Here is a 25,788-nt window from a genome sequence, read left to right on the forward strand (position 1 = left end):
ATGGATAACTATGGGCAGTCAGTTCATACTGGGAGCAACAGCTTCTCCCATAAAAGGGTGGGGAAGGTGGAAAACACCAGTGTGATTTTTCAGTAATTAGAGATCAGCATAAGAAAAGGATAAGTGCTACTGAAGTACATCTTTTCTTCATGTCACAGGGAGTGAAATTACTGCTTAAAGAACAAAACCTGGGAATTGGGAGCACTAACAAAAAAAGACTTGGATGTTAGCCATGATTTTAGCCTTAAAGTTTAGATTAATTACAATAGTTGTCAAGTCAATTAACCAAAAATGAAATTGTGTATTTTAAAGCTGTGTTTTGCATTTTCTTTAATGTTTTTCACAGACCAGCAAAGAAGACAAATTATCTAGTCGCATTCAGAGCATGCTTGGTAATTATGATGAAATGGATGATCTTATAGGAGATAGATCGCTACCAAAGCCTGTTGGAATTCCCAAACCTACCGTACCATCAACAGCAGATGAAAAATCAAACCAAAGTTTCTTTGGTGATCAGAGACATAATACTAGTTCACATCAGAGTAGCAAATGGACTCCTGTAGGACCAGCACCTAGCACTTCCTCGCAATCTCAGAAACGGTCCTCGGGTTTACAGAGCGGCCACAGCAGTCAGCGTGGCAGTGGCAATAACACTAGCAGTAGTGGCCAGAGGCATGACCGTGACTCGTACAGTAGCAGCAGCAGTCGCAAAAAAAGCCAGCATGGATCGGAACACTCCAAATCCCGTTCTTCCAGCCCTGGGAAACCTCCTGCTGTTTCTTCATTAAGCTCCAGTCATTCGAGATCTCATGGAAGCGATCATCACAGCAAAGAACATCAACTCTCAAAATCTCCCCGGGATCCGGATGCCAACTGGGACTCCCCTTCACGTGTACCCTCATTTTCAAGTGGACAGCACTCTAACCAGTCTTTTCCACCTTCGCTCATGTCCAAGTCCAGTTCAATGTTACAGAAACCCACTGCTTATGTAAGGCCAATGGATGGACAGGAATCCATGGAACCAAAGTTATCCTCCAAACACTACAGTAGTCAGACTCACAGCAGCGGTGTGAATGAGCACCTAGCAGCAAGGCACATCTAACCAAGCTGAAAATACCTTCTCAACCACTCGATGTAAGTTGTTATCTATTTACTGGATTCTTGAATGTCAGTCCCTTTGGGCTGGGATTTTCCAGCTTCTTTAAAATCCCAATAAACTTAGTTTATTGTAAATTTTATATTTTGTTAAGTAAAGCATCTTAAATTTCCACAGTGAAGGCCTGTATTTTCACTGGGAAATGCACAAATGCTTCTTCCATGTGGAGATTGTGGCTTTTGTTAAGCAAAGCCGATGAGATGTAGTGAGAAAGGCTAACCTAACCCAGACTAACAAGTTTTCCTAGAGTATTTTAAATTATAGTCAGAAGTTGGTAAAATAGTAGGATACTCACAACTATTTTGACAACCTGTATGCGTGTATTGTCTTCTCTGGGAGCCATGTTGTCCTAGACAAGAGATCCTCTGCCTAACTCAGAATTTCATTTGAAGAATGTAATAATTTATAGATAGCCTCGCCTAAGCAAACTAAGGTAACCCCAAAGCACACCAAACTGAAAAAGGTTCAGACTTCTCATAAGGTGTGCTGAATACAGAATACTGTTGGGCACAGAAATTGACTGTAGCTCACATACAAGGAGAGTGCCTTAGTAATAAAATGTCATTGCATCTTGTACTGTTTGACAACCATTTGTTTCTGGAATTTCAATAAAGAGCAAAATAAGATCCAGGAAACAGATAAGGAGAGCTGAAAAATAAATTATTTCCATATTCTGGAAGACTTCACATGTTAACATTAGTGCAGTAAAATGTGCAGTAACTTTGCTTCCTTTCTGTTTGTAGTGTCAGGGATGCAAATGATTTATAGTTTCATAGTTATTGCTGTTTCTAGTTTCATGCTGTCATCTATGTTTTACTTGATAATGCATTTTGTCATTACTGCATATTCATGGTCATCCATTTGAGTTCAGATATTATCCAGTCGCGTCTTAACAGGAATGATTGAAAGCTATGATTTTTTTCCCCCTCTCACAGAAGTCTCTTAGTGTCTCTGACTGCTTAAGATCACTTTAACTGTCAAATGAAAAGTAAGAGATTACTGTGGCAGTTTTATAGATCTGATGTATTTGCTTTTCATAACTGGATGTGACTCATCCTGTAAAAATCTGAATCTATCTGATATTAAAATTAATGTTGCTGAAAAGAATTAGCAAGATCTGTTTGTATCTCTATAGAGTCTAGATGAATCATGATAAGGACTGAAGTTTATTTTTAACTGCTTCATACCCCTGGGATCTTTTAAAGAAGGTCTGTTATAGGAGACATTAATCTTGAGTTTTGATTTCTAGGCATCAGCATCTGGTGATGTGAGCTGCGTGGATGAAATTCTAAAAGTAAGTTCTCTGGGCTTTGTTCATAACTTACTTGTTGAATACACAAACGTTACTAAGGAGGTGGAAAGTGCTCTACAGTGGATTAGTACCTTTCAAATTGGTTTGACTGCAATTCATTACAGGAGGACTCCTCAATCAATCCTCTAAAGTAGGTAGACTGGGGAACACTGGAAGCAGAGCTGTGTGTGCTGGGCATAATCATCTCCTGGGTTTCCATGTTGAATTGCATTTCTTCTATCCCAGCCCTCTGCTATTATACCCAGAGTTAACCATTTCTTCCACCAAAGTAGAGTGTTTACATTCCAGTATCAGTTTAGATTATAATATTTTTTTTCTATCCAGCAGCACATCCTTCTTCTTCTACCTGTGTTATTTTCTCAAATCTTTTTATCCCTTGTGTGACCCTTGTTCATGTCTGCTGTCACAAAGGTGTCACTGGATGCCCTGTGAGCATTTGCATCACTGACTTGCTCTGATCTTCATTACTCCACGGTTATTGCAGATGCTCTGAGTGAACACAACACACTTTCTTTCTGGCTTCAAGCTTTTGATTTATCACTTTTCTCTTCAAACTTTCTGTGCTTCCCTTTTCCAGGTTTCTTCTTTTTACCCTTAGTCTCACATATGTTCTTCACAGCCTGAAGTAATCAGACTTTAGTTTCTGTTCGGGCAAATCAATTCCATTGATTTGTGCCTTTCTTGTTTGGTTGCTATGTCTTAACTATCTGTTCTCATGGGTAGAAATTCTTTTTATGCAAAATCTTCATTATACATTTGGGAAATGAAGATTTGAATATAAAGCTTAGTGAAGTATGAACAGTGAACTGCGAATTGAGAGGTGGTTGCTGTTCAAACCAGGATTGTAACTTGGAATCTTTGTGCTTTTGCTTTGCTAATAGCTGTTCTTTTTTGTTCTGGTTACAGGAGATGACCCATTCTTGGCCTCCTCCGCTGACTGCTATTCATACACCATGCAAAACTGAACCATCAAAATTTCCTTTTCCAACGAAGGTCAGTGTTGCGGTCAAGTACTGAATGCTGTTAAAAGAATAGATCCTGTTAGAGGTCAGGATTTTGGAACTCTTTTATATTGAGTTCTGTGTAGTTCTGTGTTTGTTTCCATACCTGGAATCTTTTTATCTTCACAACATTGTCGCATCTTCACAACAATGTTCTTACAAAGAATGTTGTTTTGCTTCCTCTGGTTTACACACACAGAGTGATTTGCAAAGACACATGTGGGGCAGCTTTCCTTTTTGTATTAAATTCTGTTTCATAAATTCAAGCCTTTTAAAGGTAACTGTGAAATTTTAAAATGCCATGGAGCCTTTTTCTTTGTAGGGGGAATACTTTGTACCATTGTGTACAGAAGCAAGTATTGCTTACCTCTATCTGGCAGGCAGTGGTAAATACTAAGAAATCTAAATGTACTTTTCTGCTTAAACTGAACTTTCCTCATAGTTTCGAAGTCCTCCCAGGGCTGGGTCTTGCACCCTCAGCAGCAGTGCTTTCAGTCACACTGGCACTGGTGATTGTTTGCCTTGAAAAGCTGCTCTGTAATCTGAAGTATTTTGTTGGCTGATGAGTGTGCAGGGGAGATAGTTGTGGGTTGCAACTTTAGCAAGTACAGTTTGGTTTGAGGCAGCTGACTAATATATGAAATCATGTTTTACTTCCTGTATCTACTGATTATCAGCAGTTGATTTAAGTTGAGAATAGAATTCTTCTCAAGACTCAACATATCTCTGAAATGGGTTGCTGATGTGGCCTAACGCTGTATTGCAGAAGTTATGGATGCCTTTTAAAACTTGCCTTCCTAATCATGAAGACTCCACTGTTCCTGGTTTTGAAGCACCATTTCACTGCTCTCTGTTTCCTGTTTGATCCAAGTTATTCCCCAAACCATTCAGTGAAATACTTTAAGATTTTCTCCCTGAGATCTCTAATTAAATGTTGTAACAGTTTTTGCTGTTACGTAAATGCTCTGTCGTCAACTTTCTAGTCCTCTTAACATGGGGATGTTTTTGAAATTACTTTCCCATTTGAAAATCAGCTTTAAACCCCCAAATAAACAAGTTGGATTACTCTTTAATAACAATCCAGTTTAAAAAGAAAGTTGTTCTGTAATTTAGATTGTTTGGCCACAAGTAAATGTTCTCATGAGTGCCTCATAGCAGTTATCTCAGGGTGGGAGAGATGTTGGAGCTGGTGATGTACCAGGAGAGCAGTGTGTGAATGGAGCTTTCCAAAAGGCTCCGACTACAACTCATGGTTGCTTTTTGGCCAAATGTTCCAGGCTGTGTGTTGTAAGTGCACATCCACCAAAGTGCCACAGGCTGACAGAAGGTTGGATGGTCCTGGTACTGTCACTGCCTGGGTAGCCCAGAGCTATGGGCAGCTTTGGTGTCAGCAGCCTGTGTTGCCTACGTTCTTCTCTCAGTGGCTGTTTGATTCAGGGGGGGAAAGAAAGTGTGCAGAAATACAAAGGCCTTTGTGCTGCAGATAGGAACTGCATAATACTGCACAGCCTTGCTGACGTCTGAACACAAAAGGGAGGCTGTGTTTTTCTTTCTGAATCTGTCAACCTTGGATTCTGTTTCTTCACAAAGTTTGCGAAAAAATTCCATGTATGGCTGCCCTGAGCCTTTCAACTTTCTGCCAGCCTATTTATTTTGTGTGCGTACATCTTAGCCATGGAACTTTGTCAAATTCTCTGTTTCCAAAGTCTGTAATTTCCTCTGCCTTCTCCCCTCTGTCATTCTTGGCAGTGGGATTTCTCCAAATTCCAGCAAGTTAGTGAGCTGTAGGCTTGTACAGCCTAGACCCGGAACAGAATTCAGAAGGCTGAACACAGCGCTGGTTTACTTGAATCAAGCCACACTGTTCTAGAAAATCTTATTCTCCTTAACTTTCTATTTATTTACAAGTTATATGCTGCAGCATCTCACAGCATTTCTCTTGTGTGCAGAAGTCTGGTACACTTTGCCTACATGTAGAAAATGAGGCTCGTTTTGGTGGATGGGTGGATTTTATGTCTAAGATTGCTGGCATAAGATCATTTTCCCTGTGTGCAGCAAGTGTTTGCAGGGACCCAAAATCCTGAGTGGGGCCTGTCTGCATTACTATAAATATATCTTATAATTATCAGGAAGTCTTTGAATCAGAAGATAAAACTTCATGAAAATAGGTCATAAAAAGTTTTATGGGTGCTGTGAAAAACAGATTCCTGACTCTTGATAAAAATGTTATCCCATCACCTAACGCTCTGTAATTTCATCCTGTGTAAGTCTTTAAAGCCAGGGGTTCACAGTCAAAAAATGCAGAGCAGGAGGACTGGTGTGTTTGTAAAATATATTCAGAAATGCAGCTATTTCTTATTGGATGGAATCTTTCCATCATAGAACAGGGAGTGTGATGTCACTGACAGCTGTTATGTCTGTGTACCTGAGCGGTGACCTGCAGACATCTCTGAAGAGGTGCACTGGTCTCTGGGTTTGCTCAGTGTCCCGTGCTGTAGTAGTTGTGAAGGCAGCAGTCAGTTGCGTCGATCCCTTGTGATCCTTGTGATCCAGAAACTTTATTCTGAGAATTAAAAGTGAGGTCTGACCTGGGTTGTCAGATATTAAATGGAAATGGATCCTATTCACCACAGCCAAACCAAAAATGGACAGGTAAGAATTATGTACCTGACTACCATTCTAATCACCATTTTGTGTCAGAGTCCAAGCAATGGTTTCTTACCTGTTGAAGTGTCTTCCACTTAACTTCAGCAATCTGCTGTGCTTTTGTGAAAAGCATTTCCATCCTTCAAAATGTTCTTAATTTCTTCGTTCTCAAGAAATTGGACTTGAAAAAATATATATTTCTGTTTATTTCTTTATTAATCTTTGAGTTTCTGAGAGACGTGTATTCAGAGGCAAAATAGATGGTGAGTTATTTGGAAGAAGTTGCACATTTAAGCATAACACCTCGTTAAAGTGCCCTTAACTGGAATACTGCCTTAGAAATAGGAAGTATTTCTGGCTGAGGTAAGCACTGAGGCAGACACTTTCTGTAGAATTTATGGTATGTACATTGATGAGAACAGTCCCAGTTACTCATCTTGTGCTCAGCACAGCGCAGTCGTTCTGCATATGTGGTATTTTGATTACTGTAGGGTCTTTTTTTTGGTTTTACCTACATTTTATCAGGTACTTTTATCAAGTATTTACCTACTTGTCTTAGTTGACAGGAAAAAGGAAACTGAGGAATCATGCTTGTACTCATTGAACCTGTGTGAAAGATAAGAATCAGTTTGTATTCTGAAGAGAGTACGGCTTTTGCTCTCTGTTGAAGTAAGAAGACTTCTGCAACTTGATCTTGACTTTGCAGTTTAACCATAGGTTGATTTTAATGTCTCTTCTTTCAGTCAGTAAAGATGAAGGGCATTGGGAACATCTTAAAGTTCCCTAAGAGGTTTTGTTTTTGAGAAAATTGCACTCTTTCTCCATTCCACTGACAATACTCATTCAAGTCATGATTTCAACTGCTGCCACTTTTGAAATAAAAATGTTAAAGGAAGTCAGATATATGTAAGTATGCCTTGCCAGGTAGAGCTTTTGTGTGTTTATGAAGTTACAATTGGAAACTGCATTTATAAATTGCATCACGTCACTGAGCTGGCTGTTTGTGAAGACTGCTGTACAGCTGTGCCCCAAACCCCTGCAATTCACTGTCACAGAGTACATCTATCAGCTTGGTGAATTGACTCAAACATTCTCTGTTTTTATGCGTAAGGTCAGCAGTTGTCCTCATTTTAAAAGGAGGTCAGGAAGGTCCTATTTTAAAATGGCACACTAGCTTAGAAGTAGGTTTTCAGTAACACAATACTCTCTGATTATTTGTTTATTTATTTATTTTTTAACATTTCAAGTGTTTGATAACGTACTGTGTTTCAGGAGGCAGAATTGGGTTTTCTGGAACAGGAATACAGAGATCTTACCAGTGCTAGAATTGGCGAGGCTCTGTCTTTCAAGGCTAGTTTCATAGACAGCAAATCCACTGTATATCGAGGCAGGTATTTATCACTGTCTGTTGGCTTTTATACAGCCAGGTTGCTCAGTTACGTGAGGATTTGGATGAAGGTGAGAAAGGGAAGATAGGGTTTGCAGAAGTTGCACAGTTTCTGGAGATTCAGGTACTGTGTATGACAACTGCACGTGGCCCATCTTCCAAGCAAGCAAGCAGGGACAGATGGGTCAGTGGGACAGATGAGCTAAGGATGCTCTTCCCATGTACTCGCTGCTCTGTCACTGCTGGGGAAGGCAGCTTGGGCCCAGGAAAGGGCTCCCTGTTTCTGTTTGGTTGTTACCACTGGGTTTTGTTTTTAGCATGTTGGTTTTCTTTGGGAGTAGGTGTTGGTTTTGTTTTGTTGTTGTTTTTTAAAGGATATGTGCCATCCTTTAAAGTCAGAACAATAGCTTGATTATGGCATGATTTTTCAGATGTTAAAATTCCCTTTGAAAAAACTCCTGTGATCTTTTGTTCCCTTAGGAGTCTCAACAGTCCAGTTTTGGCACTGGAGAACAGAGTAAGTACATTAAACTTCCTTTCCTATGTGCAGTGTTTTTGTTACAACTGAGTATTCTTAGTACCCCTTAAGAAGTCAGGCCATTAGATCATGAGACCTCTCCAGGCTGGTAATGGAATGGGTTGCACGTAAAAATTGTCCGTATTTTCTCAAGACTTATGAAATAAACACTTGATTTTATTTGTGGCTTCTTGCTGAGAACTGGAAAGTTAATAACTGTTGTGTAACTCACTCATAACTTCTAGAAAAGGGGAAAAAAATAAAATTGTTTCTTTAAATTGTTGTTATTTTTTTAATTCTCGAAAAATAGGCTTCCTTGGTTGATATGATTGAAAATAGCTGAGTGTGAAAACACCCACAGAGAAAACCCCTGGGTATGCTGGAAAGCAACGAAGTTCATATTTTAATAGAAAAAGCACAATGCATTTTCTTCCTTTTTCTTGTCCACTTTCGCATTATGGATATGAAAATTGAAGAGAACTGCTCAAGAATTGTTAATATTCTTGAGTGTATTATCCCAGAATGTATTTCCAAAGTCTAGACAAATGCACCTTTTATTCCTATTTGACTGTGTCTTCATTTTGAATATTACTGAAATGAAGCATTTGACCAGGTAACATATCTGGCAAAAATGAATTAGATTTGTGCTGTTGCCTTCCAACAGTCTTACCAGTCCCTGTCAAAGTGATTAAACAGATTAAATAGTAAAAGCGGAATGGTTTATTCTTAGGTATTCACAAGCAGCTTAATCTAAACTCCTAATACAGTGGGGAATTAAGGAAACAAATTAAAACTTAATTCCATAAGGCTAGCCAATAGGTTACATTCTGGAAACAGCTGATCTTTAGGTATGTCATCAGGGAGGCCAAATAGATAAAAACACAGAACCATTTCTCAGCTCCATTTTCAGTTTTCTGTGACACTTCCAACAACCTCAGATATTGTTTCTGTTGTGCTATGTTTAGTAATTTACTAGAACTAAAGAACAGGGAAGGAAAAAGAAGACAAACCAAAAAGCAGATTATATCACAGTGTTCTAACTGTAGGGTTTGGTTTATGAGTTTGCTTTTTGGATTTAAAGACTTTTCATTCACTAAAAAGCTGCGTAGGAATGCTGAAACAGATTAAAAACTTGATTTAATTGATCTCCTCAGCATGTAGAGGGTAATAGAATAATTTTCATGGGAGGGTTTGGGCTCTAAGGTCCCTTAGATGCCATCCAGTTCCAAGCTTCCCCCCAGACCAAGCTGCCCAGGTCCCACCCAGCCTGGCTTCAGGGATGGAGCACCCACAGCTCTCTGGCAGCAGTGCCAGGGCTTCCCCACACTCTGACTAAAGAATTTCTTCCTAATATCTAAGCTAGACCTATCCTCTTTTACTTCAGGATTGTCACTTGTATCCTACCTTGATAGAAGCAGAAGTTTTTCACACCTTCAGAAACATATTAAGTGTGTGTTGGTTTAGACAGCAACAATTTAAAAAAGCCTTCTAGATTTTCTTGATTAAGGTCATTGCTTCTCTTGGCAGTCTGTCTCTGCTCCTCTCTCACTTGGTCAATGTGTGAGAGGCTGCACCTGACGTCAGCTGGTCCCTCTTTCTCCTGTTCACTCCGCCATTCTTGAGTTTGTTTGGCTAAGCCTGTTTAGTTCTGTCCACTTTGCAGTGACTGTTTTGCTGTCTGTGTTCAAAAGAGTACAGCGTTATTTCTTTTTCCTTCTAGAACGATATAATCCTTCATCAAAAACATCCAATGGCCATCAATCCAAATCGTAAGTAGCAGTTGAGAAAACATTTCTCATGTAACAGTCAACTTTTAAAAGATTCTGGAAGTAGCTGTTTCTTTACCAGAATGTGTCAGTTCTTGCACACTCTTGGCCATGCTTTACACTTAACTGACAGGAGAGGGAAAAAAAAGTTGATTTCAACCTATTTTCAGGAACAGTAGGGCAAATAATGGCACACCGGTGTAACAGGTGCGCTGTGCCTTCCTTCCATCCCCCTGCTTTCTTCTCAGCTGTAGGATACTGAGCAGGAGTTTGGCCCTAGGAATTGGCTGGTGAGCTGGAAGTGTATCAGTGTGTGAGAATGGGCAGGATGGGACAGGATTTACTAAACGTGCATTGCTAAGCTGTCAGCTGGAAGCAGCTTGTTGCAGTTGCACAAATAGGATGAGGAACTGTTCTGTTATTAGAGGAGACAGTAAATTAAGTTTGAGATCTAGTTAAGTTTGTACGAATAGTTACTCATTCTCTTAAGTGACTGACAGGCATTTTTATTAGTTGCGTACACAGACCTAACATTATGCTTCATTAATCAGACATCAGAAAGAAAAAATAAAAAAGCAGCAGGAAGAATCTAACTGTCTTCTGCCCTATTCATACCTGAAAATTGATTACATTCTGTTTAAATACAATTTCCAAACAAAAAATGCCCATTCCACATGATGGAATGTTTACTGAAAGCAACTGCAGATTCTGAAGGTATTCTAAGTTAGTATTTGCTGTGATGCAGTTACGAAATGAAGTTTAGTTTTTCTGTTTACATTTTTAGTATTAATAAGATTAAAAAACAAATCATCTGTGAGATTTGTTCTTTCTTCAATGGGAAATAATTGAAGAGTGGCTTGTTCATTTATTTATTTATTATAGACTATGTCAGTTCCTTAAAACATGAGGTTTCAGATGTTTATACACAGCCACTTCAATAAGTGGTAGCAGTAGGAGTTCATCATTTGGCTTTTCTTTTGTTATAGCAGTGTAGTCCTCTATGAAAGGGCTGTGCTGGTTCCAGAATGGGAGGGTGTAGGAAGGTGCAAGAACTGGAGTTAGCACTTCACATTAGTTGAAGTGAGGTGCATGGGAAGAGGGGTGAGGAGATGTTTGCTGTGTCAATAGAATTTCCGATAAAGCGATTGTGCTCTGTTAAGAAAGCGTTAAAAAGTGAGATAAATGCATCTTTTGATAAGGGTAGCAGCTGAAAATAGATGTCTAAGTAGATTCTCGAGGTTGCTGTTTCTTTTCAGATTATAAGTAGAACAGCTGTACTGTGAAATTGGGAAGTATTCTAATCCTTTCTTATCTTCTTTCTCCAGATGTGAATCGAACCAGACAGAGTAAGACGTTTTATTTTTGTAACGAAGGTGTTTTTAAATAAGCACAAATACCCCACTATGTTTTCTTTGTGTTCCTGTACTTTCAGTGTCATGAAATAGTATGTGTATGTATGACTACCCTAAATAGGAGCAATTATACCTTTGAAGAATAGTAGAAAATTTATGATGTCGAACAGTTGGGATTTTGCCACTAGACATGAAGCAATCACATTTCTTAATTCAATGGGAAACAGTATTCTTGTCCGTGGTGTGTAAGAGGTTGAACGCAGATGTTTTAGCTCCACCTGCATTAGTAAAACGTGTCAGAATTCCTTTCTAAACTTTAAAGAACGAACAAAGGAATCAAAGCACTACAGCCCGTAGTTTTCTTTAAAGAATGACTTAACTTGCCATTCTTAGACATTAAATGTTTTAAATGGTAACTTGTGGATTTCACCCACACACCCAGCTCTGTAGCATAAACAGTAACTTGTTGGAATATAGAAGAGTGCTTTGAATGTAATTAAATTACATGGAAAAACTTGTCTCACTTTCTCCCTTTTACTTACTTAGTATGTTGAAAGATGACTTAAAACTTAGCAGTAGCGAAGACAGCGATGGAGAGCAGGTATGTTCACAAGATACCAAAGATTCAGTAGAATAAACCAAGTGTATTGATGGTTTGTTACATCAGCAATGTTCAGTAGTCCAACAGCAAACTGAAAAGCTGAAGGAGAATTTGCAGTTGAGGTACGAAAAACAATTAGCAAGTTTTCAAACAAACTTCAGGTACTCTAAAATGCAAATGTGAGGAAAATGATCTGGTTTTGTGAGAACAGTACTTTTTTTTTTTACCTAGGGACTCATGCTTTGATGATTTCAAATGGGCTTTCTCTAAATGTGGAATGGAAACAGAGTCAGTTTCCTAACACACACAATGGGCTGCCACCTAAGGGAGAGCCCCTCATGTTCTGTGCTGGCTAAAGAGTGCATGGCACACAGATGTCCATGCAGCAACTGTTCGGGATAAGAGCTGCTGTGTGTGTCTTTTACTCCCAGGTTGTTTCTGTAACTATAAGTCTAGCAGCTCCTTTATTTTTATCGTATCTTTTGCTCCTTGGCAATATTAACTCTGTGCATCTCCAGCCAGAGATGGTGTTCAGCCTGCTGAATTAAACATACCTCTTGAGTCTGTGCTACCCAGCAGAAGTCCATGCTGCTTTTTTTGCTGTTCTCAGTTCCGCTGTTTGTTATTTTTTCACATGGAAAACTTGAAGATGGTGCATTTAGTTGTTTAATTACTGGGACATAGAACATTTCTGGAATAGCACAGTAAAAATTTGTATCATCTGGTTCTAAAACATGGCATGGGGGAGTGGAGAAAATAGGAAATCTCAGAACTACTGTCAGAATATGGAGGGTTCTGAGATGACACGTTTGTGGTAAAAGCTTGGATAAAAGAACTGTGATTTATTTTTCCTTTTGTACAAGCCAAAGGCAGGCAAATTTAAACCTCTGTATTTCTGAATTAGAGCACTCTTCAGGCTAAGTATTTAGAATCTTTAAGACTTGATATCAGTACTTTGCAATGTAATTGCATATGCTTCTAGAAGCCTCATGCTCTTCTTCTTAATTGCAGGACTGTGATAAAACAGTTCCAAGGAGCACACCTGGAAGGTAGGCATTCCTTTACTTTCTATGCTGCAATCCAATGGTAGTGATGTTTGGTCCAGTCAGCGCTTCTGGCTTGATCTCGTTTCTAAAATCAGTGTTAGTTGTTTGTCTTTGATTAGACCAGAAGGTGATTAGAGTTTAATCAGTGGCCAACACATATTCTGCAAATATTATACTGACAACATTGTGAAGGGGGGAGGGGAACAAGGTGAATTGTGCTCAGTTGAACTCTTTAGCAAATGTTAGTTAAAATATTACATTTTATTCTTCCTAATGGAAGAACTTCCAGGATGCCTTTGCACTGAGTAATGTTTGTTTATTTTTCTTCCTTTTTGTTTTCAGTAGTTCTGAACCTTCACAACATAACAGTGAAGGAGCAGATAATTCAAGGGATGACTCAAGCAGCCACAGTGGGTCTGAAAGCAGTTCAGGATCTGACTCTGAAAGTGAAAGCAGTTCCAGTGATAGTGAAGCTAATGAACCATCACAGAGTGCATCCCCTGAGGTAGGATTTGTCACGCATTTGGGCTGTCATCAGGCATTAATCCTGAGTTTTAAAAGCAGAAAAAAATGAACATGTTCTCGGTCTCTTTTTTTTTTTTTAACAAAAACTTGTCAAGTGTAGAATTATTTCCACATATTTCCACATATTCTTTTGCTAAAGTACCTGTAATTTGACATGATAACTATATTTTCTATAAGCACACATTTGTTATTTGAGGTGATTTTTACCATAGTTATCTGTTGGAGTGCAGAAGACATGGGAACAGTAGCTTAAAAACCAGTAGCTTTTAGTCTGGAATGCCATGGCAGCAAGTGCTTCCTGTGGACTGCAGTTCTTCTGATTGAAGGAAAAAGCAGACCTGCTATCTGTAGTTATATGCATTTTTCATTAGTTACTGACCTCAGATGCTCAAGTGCACCGCTTGCTTTGGCTTGCAGCACAGTAGGGCTGCAGAAAAGATGGAAGCCACGTGAAACACTGTATCTAACAGTGCTTTATTGAAATTTGTTTTTAGCCGGAGCCACCGCCAACAAACAAGTGGCAACTGGATAACTGGTTGAACAAAGTTAATTCACATAAAGTGTCACCAGCTTCTTCTGTGGACAGCAACATCCCATCCTCACAAGGCTACAAAAAAGAGGGACGGGATCAGGTACCCACAGGAAGTGGGTACGCTGATCAAAGCGGATCCAAGGACTCGATTTCTTCAACACCAGGGCGAGATTCCAAACCCGCCCAAAAGGGCTCAGAGAGCAGTCGTGGCACGCAGAAATCACCTGCCCAGAGTGACAGCTCAACACAGAGGAGGACCGTGGGTAAAAAGCAGCCCAAGAAAGCAGAAAAGACATCTGTTGAAGAGCCTAGAGGAGGTCTTAAAATAGAAAGTGAAACCCCAGTAGACATGGCAACAAACATACCTTCAAACAGGCATAAGGCAGCCACTAAAGGTTCCAGAAAACCTAATATAAAGAAAGAGCCCAAATCTTCCCCTCGGCCTACAACAGAGAAAAAGAAATACAAGGCTTCAAGCAAATCTGCCCAGAAATCCAGGGAATTCATAGAAACAGATACCTCATCCTCTGATTCAGATGAAAATGAAAGCCTGCCTCCTTCATCACAAACACCCAAATACTCCGAGAGCAATAGGACTCCTGTTAAATCTTCCATGGAGGAGGATGACAGCTTTTTTCGGCAAAGAATGTTCTCTCCTATGGAAGAGAAAGAGCTTCTTTCACCACTCAGCGATCCTGATGAAAGGTACCCACTTATTGTGAAGTGGGTACCTTCACAAAATGGATACCTGAGCCTCTTATCAAGAATACCAGGGAAGCCTTACAAGGATGCTGATGTGCCCAAAGTGGAAAAGAAAAATGTGCCAGAGAAGCATGCAAGAGAATCTCAGAAGCAGCCTTCTGATAAGAGTTCCACAAAAGGCAAAAGGAAACATAAGCAGGTAACAGTATCGTAAATAAAATCTTGCCTGTTATCTTAGCCTTTTAGTATCTTGCTAAAGGGGTTAAGCATATGGCCCAGTAACCAATGTCATACCTCACTGCAGTGGCTCAGTAATTTAGGAGATTACTTTGCTTACCTATTCTATGTAGAATAAATTGATCCTTCCTGTGCCGTTGTAATAGGGAATATTGGAGTTTTCATTCATGAAAGGCAGAGGGTTGTACCTTTAGATGTGTTAGCACTGTAGCTTGCATTCCTGGAGGTAGCACAGATTGTGTATCCTCTTAAACTCTTCAACTTTAGGATTAGGTTTATATAAAAATCTGGTCTTCGACATCTCTTACAGACTCCATGGGTTTTACAGTTCCTGGCATTCATAAGACACCTGTGTTTGACTCCCCAGCATAAAATCTGATTTCGTACCAAAGCCTTTGGCAGATTTTTGTTATTTCATAGTGATATGTGTGTTATAAAATGAACAACTTGAGACTGCCACTTTTCAAATATATGATGCAAGGTAGTTGCTTCAGGGGATGTTTCTGTAGCCTGTACAGGTATTATTCTGTACGCTGCAAGACGCCCACTGAATTAAATCCATTAAATGTGAAAAATTACTGTCTTCGTGAAGCTGTAAATGTAGACATTTATCTGGATGTGTTTCTTGTTTGCTGTATTCAGAATGAGGATGAAAACAGAGCCAGTGAAAGCAAGAAAACAAAACTAGAAGAAAAAGCTCCATCAGGACACAAGACTTCTAGCAGTAGGGAGTGAGTATCTTGCCTGTCTTTTCAGCACTGAAGGCTCAGAGTGATCAAGGAGAAGACTCATGCCTGTATCCATCTCTCCCTTACCTTCTTCTCCTTCCTCCACAACAAAATGTCTCCTTACTAATCAGTGGGTAATATTTCATGGTTTCTGATTCTTCAGTTTGAAGTTTCCATTAGTTGTTGGTGGAAATTCATATCCATAACTGAAAATATTGACTAGGTAAACCCTACTATGAAGGGTTCACCTTTTTCAGATCAAACAACAGACAGCTGGTATAATTACATCATGGAAAAAAAATTCTCTACAGCGAATATTTGTTGAATTACTGATGTGTGAGAAGCTGCAGCTTCTGGCTACAGATGCTAGAAGTCTTTCTGAGTTAAATGCCTTCTTTGTTTCTGTTAAGAAATGTAGAAAAAATGGATGCTCGTCTGTCATGTTTTTTTTCCTTTAGTCCTGATATTTTGTTTTGTTGCTGGTGTGATTTTCTGAAGGGCACTTGGTTAAATGCAACAAGATGGTTTTTCAAAAACTTCATGTAAATAGTTATTTTGTGTACTGTTCTCTGTGAAAAGGGATGCCAGAATTAGCAACTGGAATCCTCAGCAGCCAAGGTAAGACTGTACCAAAAGGCCAATGGCTTCTAGAGAACAGTTATCTGGGCCATCTTTTTTCTGAGCTGTTAGGCTGACTTGTCTGCAATAGACAGACTGGCGCTAATGCTGGCATTCATTTCTAACATTACAAGTGTTTAGGGTGTTTTTAAGAACTGTTGAGGGATGTGGTTTTATGGTTAGAACTTGCCTTCTGCGTTTTCAGGTCAGAACAGATAAAGTGGTGAAAACTAGTTTAATCAGGCTTCGTAACGTTTAGTTACTGTGGTGATAATTTGCTTCCTCTGAATCTGTCTTGCTATGTTTAACATTAAAAATCTTGTTTTATTATTTTTTTTGGGGGGGGGGAAGGGAGAGGGAAAAGGCTTAAATGGGGGAAGGGTGTGGAGAGAAAAAAAGAAGTGATGCTGGATTTTTGTTTTATTTCTATTTTGAAAAGTAAAAAACAAAACTGAATGTATTCATTTTGTCCAGGTCTTTAAAACCAAGTGCTGTTAAAGAGAAGGATTTACTGCCATCTCCTGCTGCCCCAGTCCTTCAGAAGGATTCCAAACAAGAGCACGGGTCCCGGAAGAGGACAGCCAGTCAGTCATCATCCTTGAAGTCCAGCAGCAATGTTAGTAAGGACAGCAGCAGTGGCAGTAAAAGCTGCTCATCTTCTAAACAGAGGAAGATAGAGGGAAAAGGTTCTGGCAGTGCTAAAGAAACAAAGGTAAAGGGCTTGTTCTGTGAATGCCTTGAACTTATTTCTTGGCTTTGCATTTTGACGTGCAGTGTCATCTAAATAATTTGCAGTTGTTGAAATGTAATTAGTTTCAGATTTGCCTTGTTTCGTACCATGGTGCTTAGACTCTAAATTGGAAAATAACTTAGGAGAGATTGTCGAATGCTAATGTTTATTCCTACCAAATATTTATGTTAATTACTAAAGTGCATTTAGTCATCTTTTGATGACAGATGCTGCGTATTTGCTGTTTAATTTGTTAATGAGAAATATCACTACAGATCTGCTCACACTGAATGAATAATGAGGTTACTCTTATGTCGCTGGAGCAAGTACAGATCTTGTCCTCGTTTTAAGGAGAACAGGAGCTGGGTCCATGCACAGTGCTGAGATACAAAGCTGTGGCTCTCATTTTTCACCCTAGGATTCTAGAAAGGTTCATCTGATTCCAGATCAGGATGGTACAGAGCTCTCTGTGGTTAGAGTAGAGAAAACACTGTGGAAAAGGTGATGCAGAAAGTGTTTTTTAAGCAACTTAGATTAAGAACATATGTAGTTGAAGGGTTTCAAAAACATTATAAGATGATGATAGTGTAAGGTCATGATATGTAATGTGCTTTTTCATTAGTATATAAATGTGTATTACTGGACAGGAGTAAACTTGTGAGCACATCTGGGTATCTTCATAGAGTAATTTCTGTTGTATAACCAGATTTGAGTGTAATATGTTCAAGTTGGAGGGATTTCACCTTTATCTTTGGGATTCCAAATGTACCATTTCTCCTTGATTGCTCTGAAGTGTTCAGGAAGGGTAATTGATTTGGGGAGGAGTGAAGCAGCAAATTGCCATCGGCAGTGGCAGAAAGTGGCTTAGTCATTAGGGTGGAGTCCATGCAATATTTAAACTGGGAGACCTGCTGGATTAATTTACATGCCATTACTGTGAAATTTTAGAAACCTGGGAAGGTTGTGTGCATCGGTGTCTGCACTTACAGGAAGCCTGTAGATAGCAGATTTGCATCATAGACTGCTGCTCCGGCCTTTCCTTATTCATCAGCATAGAACTGTCCCTAAACCAGCTGTTAACTTGTTTGATGTTTTTCTTTTCATACTTTGGAAATGCTGCATTTCCCTGCATGTTTTGGTGGTGTTTTATGTTACACTGGTAGTTAGGGCATTGCTGTGCAAGTGCAGTGCCTCGCAACTTTGAGATCCTTCTAATTAGCAAGGATCTGATAAAGGCAGGTTATTAAATACTCTGTGTAATTGGCCTTTGGTCACGATGACTCCAAAGAACTGAAAGCACACTGAAGCTGGGAAATTGCCTTATGCTGTTGATCTAGTGAGAAGAGATTCACTTAGAATTCACAAGATGTTTTGATGTCCCTTCTTTAGCCTGAAGTGTCACATTGAGCCATGTAAAATTAAGGGGAGCAAGGGCAGCATGTTGTGAAGACAGCTGTTATTTCTCCTTGAAGTTGGTGTTTCTGAAATACTAATCTTTTCTACCCAGAGACATTCAGTAGTTTATTGTTGAAAGACATGAGAAGTCACAGAAGTATATATAGCCTCTTTGTTCAGAGTGGAAAATCATGATTTAGCAATAAGGGAGATCTCCTAGTGTAGTAGGGCTCAGCTTAATTATAGCCTCTGTGTCATCCCCTGTGCCAGCATGAGATGAAAGCCTCAGGGAAACTGTGTTATTGTATGGTGAATGGCAGCTAAAGCAGCTACTAAACTGAACTTACTGCTTACAGAGTGTGAAATCATGGGAAAAATGTGTACAGTAAATTCCTCTTTGTCTTTGAGAATATAAAAATAAAAAAAAGTCTTGACATGATTCGGTGACCATTTTCCTTTCAGGAGAAGATTCTGAACAATTCATCGAACTGCCCTCCTGTTTCTGCTCCATCTACAGAGAGCTCAAAGTCCAGAAGAGCAAAACTTGTTTTTGATGACAGGTAAGAAAAGCAGAGGGTGCCTTTCCCTTTTTGGGGGTGCTAATCTTGCAGCACAGTGAGCTCTTCTGTGGAGAAGGGTTGTCCTGTTTGCTTCACAAAAGATGCTGAATACTAGTTCATGCTCTGGAGATCTGCATGCTGTTCTGCAGCAACGTGCTTCTCTGCCTGCTTTGTGCACCAAATATTTGGCAGATGGTGCACTCCTTGAGGAGAAACTCTAGTCTGCCCTGTGTGTTCCTGCAGAGCGTGGATGGACCAAACAGTAGATCTAAACAGTCCAGGGTTGTCCTGTTTTTAAGTGTTGATGTATCCATCACACACTTTCAGGATATCACTGCTGCCTGTTCTCTTTTAACAGAGTCTGCTTTGCCCATGGTGAGCAGTTGTTGTCTTTGGTAGCAAAGAGGAGCCTTCATTTTTTGAACCCAAATGGGATTGTGATGCAGTACCTCCTGTTATTGTAACTTGAGTTAGAGGGGGATGAAGTGAAAGCTGTAACATTAACAAACTTTTGTCATAAAAGGAAGTACAGAGTAGGTGGTCTGACTCCTTAAATGTGTCTTCTATTGTAGGACTTACTCAGCTGATCATTATTTACAGGAAGCAAAGAAGTTAAAACATAATGCAGATGCATTGGTAAGCAAATCTACAATGTTTATCCAGTATTTGCACATTATGCTAGGGTTTGTTTATTGCTTGTGCTGTGTTGCTGCCTGTCTGTACTAGAACTTTCTGGTATTTCCTCTCAATATTTTCCTTATTTTTTTTTTCCAATCTTCTCAGTCTGACAGGTTTGAGAAGGCTGTGTACTACCTAGATGCAGTGGTGTCATTCATTGAGTGTGGGAATGCATTGGAGAAAAATGCTCAGGAATCCAAGTCCCCGTTCCCTATGTATTCAGAAACTGTGGAATTAATCAAGTAAGCGCTGTAAAGCACACACAGAACTCAGATGGTTGGGGAAGAGGGCTGGAAATCAAAGCTTCTGCATTTTACTCATGTTCTGCCACTAACTTTTTGAGTCCCTTGCTCTACACTAAGAACGGATCACTAGCCACTTTGTTCCAGTTACTGAAGCTTCAAGTGTGTTCTTGAGGGCTGAGATCCTTTATTCCAAAGTTTGTGATGTCTTAACAATTTGTGACATGTGCAGAGCAGAACTATTCCAATTATTGCCTAGCCACGTTCTGTTTAGGGTCTGAGGGAAAGACCTGAAACAGTGAAGGAGTTGAAAGTTGAATTTCATAAGAACTTGGTGGCTGATAAATGATTGTATAATGTTTCATTTACTTGATAGTTTTCTTGTTGGTGATTTGTTTATAGGTACACTATGAAACTGAAGAATTACTTGGCACCAGATGCTACGGCTGCAGACAAAAGGCTAGCAGTGCTTTGGTACGTGTATCCTGAACTTTATATTACACACTGATTAATTACACACACAGATTTCAGTCTGTGAAATGCTGTCTTACACTGAGTTTTCAGGTGTTTTGAACCAAATAGGAGTTTTCTGTTTGACTGTTCAGTACCATTGATGCTATAGAACGATTACTGTAAGGGCTTGTTAACAACAACAAAGTCTTTCAGCTATTAAGAAAATGACTGACTGACTTCAACTTTGACTTCCATAATGTTCTGTCAGTTACTGCTTTTATTTTAGAACGTGATGTCATTGGTAACTTGTCGCATGCAATGGAATTGTTAATATGGCTAAAAATGATAGAGGTGCCTTTGTGAATTTCATTATCCTTAGTGTTTTGATAAAGTTACTGTTGATGAACTGAGCTCTTCATTTGCTCTCTTTGTAAATTATAGTGTTCCAAAATAACAGACTACTGTTGAGTTGGTTGCATGGTCAGCTGATGTTGGGCTGTGACCTAAATGCTTCGGGAAACTTTGAGATTACATTAACAAGCAAACTGTTGTCTGGTCTTGGCTTTAATTTTAGTAAAATAACATAATCAGAGCACACTGCTTTACTCATTTGAATGAATTTCCAGTTCTGTTTTGAAACTTTCTTGGAAAGGAAATTATCTATTGGATTTGGGAGGAGTAGCAGAAGGAGGGTTTGGGGTCTTTGCTGTGTGTTCACACAGTGATATGGCAAAACTTGAAATGGCTGTTAAGAATTGTCATTTGCCTTCTGGACTAATTAAATGGCTGCAGCAAGCAGTTGAACAAAGCTGACTGTGTCAGGTGGAAAAGGGAGGGGGGACTATAGCAGCATGCACCAGATTCAGTGTGTCCTGACATGAGAAAAAAGTGAAGGCTGTATCAGTAAAGTCACTGCAACCTAGTTTCAGCTTAAGGCACAAAACTGTTCTTTACTTTCTTGAGAAGTAAAGGTGGTGTGGGACTTTGTCTAGTTACAGTTTGACAGTTGGCTGTTTAGTGTTGGGAGAGAAAAGCTTTTAAAAACATGGGTACTCCATTTTTGACTTTTGGTATGTTGTGATAAGCTTGACTTTAACTGGAAATGTTTTGTTGTTCTGTCCTTGGTTAGTCTTCGGTGCCAATCTCTACTATACCTAAGGCTTTTCAAACTGAAAAAGGAAAGTGCATTGAAATATTCTAAAACTCTGACTGAACATCTGAAGGTAATTGGATATATATTTTCTTCAAATATTAAAAAACTAATCAAATTGAAGCTCTACATTACTTAAAATTCCTCTGCCTGGTATTCAGATTGCTGCACATGAACTTCCAGTATGCCCTAATTTAGGAATGGACCTTGAAAGTACATTCAAGCTGAGCAGTTTAAAGCTGGGAGGATACAGCATGACTATGATGTCATCAACCCATTGGTCCTAATGATAGCTTCCTATTAATATTTTGGTGCAGCTTTTAGTAAATTTAGTTGGCTTCAAAGAGAATTTTAATTTTGTTGTTGATATAACAAAGTTAAAACTTTGCTGATTTGTGTCTTAGTCATCAGTGAAATGGATGCTTTTCCCAATTTTGAAAGTACTTTGATATTATTTAGGATATTTTGATATTATTATATGCTTAAAAGAAAAGCCATGAGAACTCATGTTCAGAAATGAGCAATTAAACAACCAGATAAAATAGAATTAGCTGAGGTATAAACATACGTTTACTTTTTCCCAACAGAATTCCTATAATAATTCTCAAGCACCGTCACCTGGTATGGGAAGGTAGGTAGTAAAAGTTTACCTGTATTTCTATGTTTATAGCTCATTCTCCACATAAACTGTGAGTTTGAGGTGCTCAAAGAGCAGCTTTTACTTTCTTGAGCTTCTGTTGTTTTTGTTCTAATTTCTAATTGTTCTAAGATTTTGATCCCTTTGTTCAGGTAAGAGTTCTGATAAGAGGTTGAGAAATGTGCTGTACAGAGATATTCTCAGGCAACTCCTTGTTGGGAGGAATGAACAAAAAACTTCTCAGTGTGTCCTTAACACACAGGTCACTTGTCTCAGTGGTTTGTTGTTTTATGTAATGCTTTTGCTCTCAAAACAATAGCTTTATTAGTGCTGCAGTGATGCACTTGTAGCCCAGATGGCTACAAGTGCTTTCACAGTAAGCTCTTCCATGGTACAGCAGTTTACTTCTGTTCTTGAAACCTGACAACAGACTTTTTATAGATTACTCTATCAAAACAAAACAAAAACCAGAATTTTAGGAGGGCATTTCAGATATGCATCATGTTATTTGAAAATACAACAGCAGTATAATTGCCTTGCTTTAATTTTTTCATTATTACTATGTGAGGTTCAATTTATTTAAACAACAGATTTGATTGAAAGATGCTGCATGTTGATTTGGCTGTGAGGCTAAAATACAGGAGCTGGAGGAACATGAGAGGTTTTCAAAAGCTCACTTGTTTTAGGGCCAGTCCTGAGTTCTCAGTGTGTGAAGTAGGAGTGCCTTAGCATCCCATGTTCTGAGCTGTAGGAAGACATTTGCATGACACACCTGACATATCTGTGTGCGTGTTTTACAATGTAATGTTTTCCTTTGGATAAGCAGCAAGCCTGTTGGTATGCCGTCTCCAGTCTCTCCAAAGCTGTCTCCAGGGAATTCAGGAAATTACTCCTCTGGGGCAGCCAACCCTTCAGGGAGTGGGTCTTCAGTGACGATCCCCCAGAGGATCCATCAGATGGCAGCCAGCTACGTCCAAGTTACATCCAACTTCCTCTATGCCACTGAAATTTGGGACCAAGCTGAACAGCTGTCTAAAGAACAGAAAGGTAAGGGTAGGCAAAGGCAAGTTGTAACCTAAGATGTATACATTGTGTTAAATTCTAACAGGTTTTCAATTTTGGAGTTAACAGTGCATAATGATAAATAATTGGGTCCTTTGTAAAAGAAAGATGGAAAGTAATTCCTTTGGTGACAGCGATGCTCTGGGCTGGCTGTCCTGGTTGTCAGGTGGTGTTGGAGATCTAACATTTCCTACCAGCTATGCTTAAAATAAATAAATAAGTCTTGCATTTCCTGCAAGTTTTTCTCTTTAGGAAGTAGAACTTGGTGCATTTCCTTTTCTGAAATCCTGGAGTGAATATACACATTCGAGGGAGAAGGCCAAGAATGCTTTGTAACAGTTAGGCCACAGTGTAATTATGCTTACCTTCTGCAAAACAGTAAAGAAATGGGCTTAGAAAGGATCTCTTTCTCTTTCTTCTGCCATCTTCAGCCGTCTTTCATTTCTTTTGCCTTGATCTGCAATGTTTGTGCTGAGGTGGTGTTCTTTTAGGGAGAGCAATATTTCACTTACGGCAGCCAATGAGAACGACTGTGCCTAATTTGTGTTTCTGTTGTTTTAGAGTTCTTTGCCGAACTGGATAAAGCTATGGGCCCTCTGGTTTTTAACTCGAGCATCATGACAGACCTAGTGCGTTACACCCGTCAGGGACTACACTGGTTGCGCCTGGATGCCAAGTGATACTTCGAACTGAAGGAATGGAAAATTGAACACATTTTTCTCGCTGCCTCTGATTTATCTCCACAACACTGTGTCATGTCAATAAGGAAGACTGCCATAACACATTGCTTAGTTGACACTAAAAACAAAGAATGCTTTCACATGTCTCCCATCTTGATTTGTGTTTTGTGTTTTAACCCAAAACGATCTTGTTAATGAACTCCTTCAGTATTCCCTTTTTAAGTTATTTAAATATTTTTAAATTTGCGACATATAAAGGTGTAGCTTGGCTAATCTATCATGGATGGATCAGTCATTGGAATTCCCGTCACAATACGGAAATAGTCGGTTTAAATCCTATTTATTTTAATTTTTTTAATTTTAATTTTGAAAAGCCCAGTTTTTGGGTAGTTTTTAGCTGTTTCTTCCCTAAATTTTACCCTTCCAAGTACTTAGGAAAAATTAAACATAGACACTTTATTTAAGTACTCTGTGAGCTTTGTTACTCTGTAATGTCTTGTGGTGGTAGAACCTGTAAAAGGAATTAGGATTGATAGGTTCTAACGTGTAGAAACACCATACTTTTCATGCCTAATGCCTATGATCAACTAATAAATGACAGCTAGAGTTTTATTATTGCAGAATTTGTACTAAATAGAAAAAATTCCAGATATTCTTCTACGTATTAAAATACTTCATTTAAATGAATTTTAAAGAAATTTATATGGAAAAATATTTAGCTGGTTCTGACTTGGGTTGCTTTCAAGGCAGTTTCAAACCATTGGTTAACACTATAGCAAATCATGAAACAGTTTGCATTCAATGTAATATCAGAGTAATGGTGTAGGAATGAACTTCGGTCTGATAGGAAAGGCATATAGGAAAGGTTTCTGAAATGGACAATCTTGTGCTTTTTTTTTAATCTCTCTTCATTTAAAACGCATTTTGTTTGTCATTTTTTGACACTTGCAAAATCAGCAGTTTTGTGGTGAAAAAAACCAACAGTAGTTAAATTCCTACCAGAACTGCCATTTGCAACTTTCTCATTGACTGGAAAATCAGAAATCTTAAGTAGAGACGGAGGTCCATTTTTTTTTCTGCCTGAAAAAATGTCTGGTGGTTAATGGACACTACAGCATGACAGTGCAACAGCCATTGTGGGGTGGGGGAGCACACCTGCTATTACAGGGAAGTTGTCTAATCGTTTTGATGCAGAATGGATTTAAAACTTGTATTTACCCCATGTTAATGAAGGTCCCATTCGTGTTTGATGCATTTGATGGAGCAGAATATTCATTTGAGAGGGAAGCGAGTTGGTGTAACAGAAACAGTTTGTGGAGTTGCAGTCGACTGCTCTCAAAACCAAAGTACCTTTCCACATGAGGTGCTTGTCTGAGTCAAAGGTTTAAAATGCTACTGCTTTCAGTATTGCTTAGTGCCCCTAACATGTCTGGTGTGCCTTATGCCTTACTTTTAGATGAAGATTTTATGAACTGTTTACAAGATGTTTTACAGCAGGACCAGGTGTACTGTATGCAGTGGTCTTCTGCAGTACTTGGGTAAAATTCCATTTCTTTTTCAAAAGTACCAGTGTCTGTCATGCAAATTGACTTCTCATTGCAGTGGTCTTCTAAAGAGTCAAGCTCTGAATACTTTAGAGTGCGATTGTGGAATGCTGCTTTGTTTTATCTCCCATTTAACCCTTAGTTCTGTACCAGAGATGAACGTGCACGTTCAGGAAAAAATATTGCACTAAAGTTTTGTGTCGTCGTGGTTAAGTGCCAAAATCATGGCAACCTCGAAAGAAGGAATAGAATTCTACGCTACTTAGTACTGCCGTATGTCCTATGGGTTTTAAGAGTTTAGAAGTTTTGAAATGAGTAACCTACTAAAAGGTAGCTGCATATTCGTAGAGCTTCCTTTGTGTTCCAGCGTGTTTTGTACTTCCAGAAGAGCTTTGCTACATACGAACCAACATGTGTTTGGTTAGCGGACCTGTGACTTTTCCCGTTAGAGCTGAATCACTGATCAGGTCTGTTGGTTGGAGCATCCTTTTTATTAAATCACTGTGCAAGATCTCATTCTTTCCGTGTTTG

General features: G+C 39.1%; 1 pseudogene across 1 annotated transcript; it reads left to right on the forward strand.

The window, feature by feature from the left end:
* Nucleotides 1-23,859, forward strand: LOC146756062 (AF4/FMR2 family member 4-like; annotated as a pseudogene). Its single transcript, XR_014937561.1, has 21 exons — nt 1-57; nt 347-1,134; nt 2,406-2,450; nt 3,375-3,461; nt 7,983-8,019; nt 9,740-9,788; nt 11,111-11,131; nt 11,684-11,738; nt 12,750-12,787; nt 13,127-13,289; nt 13,804-14,742; nt 15,423-15,511; nt 16,601-16,838; nt 18,714-18,811; nt 19,384-19,447; nt 19,595-19,731; nt 20,134-20,205; nt 21,314-21,407; nt 21,922-21,965; nt 22,798-23,018; nt 23,595-23,859. The product of XR_014937561.1 is annotated as an AF4/FMR2 family member 4-like (transcript).
* The last annotated feature ends 1,929 nt before the right edge of the window (nt 23,860-25,788 follow it).

The sequence above is a fragment of the Coturnix japonica genome, chromosome 28, assembly GCF_054131305.1.
Source record: "Coturnix japonica strain WE chromosome 28, WE-NBRP24, whole genome shotgun sequence".
Taxonomy (NCBI): Eukaryota; Metazoa; Chordata; class Aves; order Galliformes; family Phasianidae; genus Coturnix; species Coturnix japonica.